The sequence below is a fragment of the Pteropus alecto genome, unplaced genomic scaffold (assembly GCF_000325575.1).
Source record: "Pteropus alecto unplaced genomic scaffold, ASM32557v1 scaffold68, whole genome shotgun sequence".
In the NCBI taxonomy this organism is placed as follows: domain Eukaryota; kingdom Metazoa; phylum Chordata; class Mammalia; order Chiroptera; family Pteropodidae; genus Pteropus; species Pteropus alecto.
The window spans coordinates 8740242-8744679 of record NW_006441386.1 but is presented as its reverse complement, the minus strand read 5'-3'; the positions used below and the strand labels follow the sequence as shown (position 1 = coordinate 8744679).

The 4438-nt window shown below is 43.0% G+C and overlaps 1 pseudogene; it reads right to left on the bottom strand.

The window, feature by feature from the left end:
* Positions 1–847, bottom strand: part of LOC102882239 — a 17491-nt pseudogene extending 16644 nt beyond the window's left edge.
* Between the last annotated feature and the right edge of the window lie 3591 nt (positions 848–4438).

The window sequence follows — 4438 nt, the reverse complement described above, 5'->3', positions numbered from 1 at the left end:
TTTTCAGTAATCACTTCCAATACTTTTGTGAGCATGTTTTCAAATCTCAGTTCTAGACCCCCTCCCCCTTCTACCATAATCGCAGTGTTCCTTTTCTCCAGCATAAGAGATTCCTCTCCTTCACTGTGGGTCGTTCTCCAACATCCTTGACTACTAGGGTTGGGGTTGGGGTTGAGCTCACCAGCACCCCTTCTGACCCTCCTAATTCTACCATTAGAGGGACCAGCTCCATTAGCTTTGTCTGACAAGCACACAAAAACCTACCACTGGTTTGATCTTGTCCACCAATGTCATTGATGGATCTTGATTAGCGTAAACCATTACTACTGCCAAGATCCCAGCTGTGGTAGGTTGTGTTATTGTTCGACATATTTGTTTTCCCTCCCTGTGGTGAATTGTACTTTCCTACCCCACTGATATCAGGCTTGGAATCAGACCAGTGCCTCTCCCTGATAAAGGATTTTATATCCTCATATTGTCAAATTCTGGGACAACCACGTGACTTGCTTTGGACAGTAAAACATGGGTGGAAGAGCTGCATGTCATCTCTGGAAAGAAGCTGTAAGAGATAGCTTATGGTTTTGCTATCTGTCATTTCCCACTGCCACAAGACTTGTAATGTTCCAGATAGGAGCTGCTCCATCAGCCTGGGTATCCAAGTGAAGATGACATAGAGGACAGCAAAGACTTTGAGATGGGCAAGTAGTATGAGTGAGAAATAAACCTCTACTGTTGTAAGCCACTGAGACTTAGGAATGTTTGTTTTCTCAGTATAACCTGACCGATATACCAACCATCACTGGCTTCCACTTACCTCAAAGCCAAGTACCAGCTTTTCATCTACCATTATGCAAATTGATGCCCCCCTACCCCACCCACCATGACTTCATAGACCATTCTGGTCAGTACCACAACTCCCACCACCTCACACCATCAATAACAACTGCAACCACAACTTGCATCATGACATAGTGGAGAGGATGGTGAGCACACTGGCCTAACATTCCCAGCTACCCTTGACCCACTCCTGTGGGGAGAAGGAATGACCTATTCCTGGCCTTATTTTCAACATCTTGTCCCTAATCCTTGACATTTGGTGCATAGTCCCAGCCCGTACTTTCCCAGATTCATATCCTCCCCCTGTGACAATGGTGGGACCTTGGAGAGAGTCCAATGTCCCTCATTGTTCTCACTGAACCCCACTGTAATGTCACCTTGACTGTGAAAGGGGCTCAATGGTGGGTGTCACTGATAATTGGGCCAAACTCACCATCTTCAGCCTCCAGTCATCCTACCTCTGCCCCTGCCTCCTCACCAGCAGCCCTCCTGTCCATCTCAAACTTTGTCTGGGTCCATATTTATCTCTGGAGCCACCTCTGGGTCCTGGTTGTATGTGGACAGCCTACAGAGAGGCAAGGCTGGACCCTAACATGGGGGTGTGGCATTTTTGGACAGCAAGAAAACTCTGGCAGTCTTATCTTGACCATCTCCTCCCTGAGTTGAGTTGGGTCTTCTCTGGTTTTGGAGGCAAAGTGGCCACTGATCTAGCTCAGAGTGCAAAGATATAACCTTCCTCTTTCCATTATGGATAGGCATTCAAATGACTGTAATACCTGCCACTAAATGATAATTAAGTGCCATGGGAGAGCTATCAGTAGTAAGCACCATAAAATTTTAGGAATAGGAAGGGTCACTTTCTAATCATACATGGCTTCCTTGTAGGAGAGAGAAAGGAGCAAAGCAGTAAATGATGGGTAGGATTTTCATAAGCCTGAGAGAAAGAGAAAGAGATATAGAAAGGGAATTTTTTTTTGCAGGAAACAGCTTAGACAAAGGCCTGGAAAGCCTGAAGCAAAGAGGCTTGTTGGCTGGAGTAGTAGAAAGTTGGGGCAGCAGGGAGATGAAATTGAAATGGTGAATGGGAAAGAATTAGGGCGTCTTAAGTTGGATTCATAGGATTCATCTCCCCAGGAGTCTAGTGTCCCTTACAACAGGAGTTCATTCATGTTTGTGTCCCCAGAACAATAATTGGAATTTTGTGCTTCGTTTCCAGCATCTTGGTCAGCCCTGGTGCTTGAACACATAACCCCAGTCCCATTGAGACTCCTCTGAAAAACAATACAATTTTTTGAAAACAAATATTTTAATGCTTCGCAAACTGGACAAATGTTTTAAGAAATCAAAATGGAGGACCCTAAGAATGGCCTGGCCCCCTGTCAGCTCCCTGCTTGAGCTGCATCTGTGGTGTCGCTGTCTGGCTCTGCGCTTTACCTCATTTGTATGTTTTATCTTTTTATTCCTTTGTCTACTTCCCCAACTTGACCACAAAGATTATTGTAGCTTTGTAGTAAGTCTTGAAATCAGGAAGTGCGAGTCCTGCAGTTTTGTTCTTCATCTTCAAGATTAATTTGGCTATTCAGAATCCTTTGAGATTCCATATGAATTTTAGCAAATTCTTAGATATAACACCAAAGTTCTTTTATTTTAAACACTATGAATATGTCAGTCTTCTAGCTTTCAAAATTTTTGTTGAGAAATCTGCTGATAATCTTATTGAGGATCTCATAGTGACAGTTTGCTTCTATCTTGCTGCTTTTAAGATTCTTTGTCTTTTGAAAGTTTGATTATAACGTGTATTGGTGTGGGTCTCTTTGAGTTCATCTTAATTGGAGTTTGTTGAGCTATGTAGATGTTTATATTCATATCTCATCAGATTTGGGAACTTTTAGTTAGTATCTCTTCAAATATTCTCTTTGTCCCTTTTTCTCTTCTCATGAGACTCCCACAATGTGATGTTGGTCTGGTTGATGATGTCCCACAGGTCCCTTAGGCTTCACTTGTTTTCTTCACTCTTTTTTATACTTCTGAGACTCAATGATTTCCATTGTTCTTTAGCTTATTTTTGTGTGGGAAGCTCTTTATCTGTCCTTCAACTCTAAATGATAGCTTTACTGGATAAATTATTCTTGGTTGTCGATCCCGGGTCTTTATCCTGTCAAATATTTTTTGCCAAGCTCTTCTGTCCTACATAGTTTCTTTTGAGAAATCAGCTGCCAGTCTTATGGGTGCTCCCTTATAAGTAACTATCTGTTTTCATCTTGCTGCTTTTAATATTCTTTCTTTGTATTTAACCTTTGGCATTTTAATTATGATGTGTCTTGGTGTAGGCCTCTTGGATCCCTGATTTTTGGAATTCTCTGAGCTTTCTGGGGTTTTATGTCCATTTCCTTCACTAGGTTCGGGAAGGTTTTTGTCATTATTGCTTCAAACAGCTGTTCAACATCTTGATTTTCTTCAGGTACGCTGATCAGATGGATATTTGGATCCTTAATAGTGTCTCATACTCCTTAAATTATTTTTCTAGTCTTGGCATCTTATCTCTTGCCATTCTGATTGTGTGTCCTTGGCTTTCCTGTCCTCTAGATACGGCATTTGATCTTTTTCTTTATTCACTTTGTTTATTCCTTTGTTTTTCCATTTAATATACTTCTCATCTCAGATAATGTATTCTCCACTTCAGACTGATTCCCTTTTATAATTTCCATTTCCATTTTTATGTTTTTTTTTAATCTTTGTTGAAGTTCTCACTGAATTTATCTGCACTTCCCAAAAGATCATTGAGCATCTTTATAATCAATGTTTTGAACTCTGCATCTGTTAGATTGCTTGACTCTATTATATCTGGATCCCTATTCTGTTCTCTCATATGGTTTCTGCTTCTTTGTCTTCCCATTTTGGCTGCCTTTCCATGTCTGTTTCTATGTACTAAGCAAAGCTCCTAAGTCTCCCGGTCTTATTAGTGTGGATTTGTGAAGTAGGTGTCTAGTGTCACAGTCCTGAGAGGAGTTCAGCTGCAGGCCAAATTTAGCCCAAGCCTCTGCCCCTCTTGGGCCACCTGTTAAGATTCAGCAAGCAATCCACAGATGCTATGCTTATAGTTGCCTCAAAAGGCCACACCAGAAACTGAGGCCAGCTGCCTTCATTGTGAGTCTGGACATTGCTCAGCACGTGACTCAGAGCACCTGACTCACTGAGGATATACCTGGCTGTGGCTTGGGTGGGGCCATGAGTTGGCAGAGGTGGGGTTTCAAGAAATCCTCTGGGCAGAGTGACCTCTGTTATCCAGTTTGATGACGTCTTCGCTATGGTGGTGCTGTGTCTGTGCACTGGGAGGTGGAAGGGCTCAACAGGGAGCAATGGATACCGCTGGCAGTTCTGTACAGAGCGAATCTCATCTAGGCCCTCACTTGGACAATGTCTCCCTGTTAGTCCCTGGTGCTCCCTGCACGCAGCAAATGAGCACTGGTGCTCAAAGTGAGCATGTCTGTCACTGTGAAAATCACCTTGTGGACGTGGCCCCTTAAAGAGGCTTCTGCTGCTGCTGCTGCCATAGGCTCCATCTCCTTCAGCCACTCGAGACCTGGCAGCCTCGCATCCT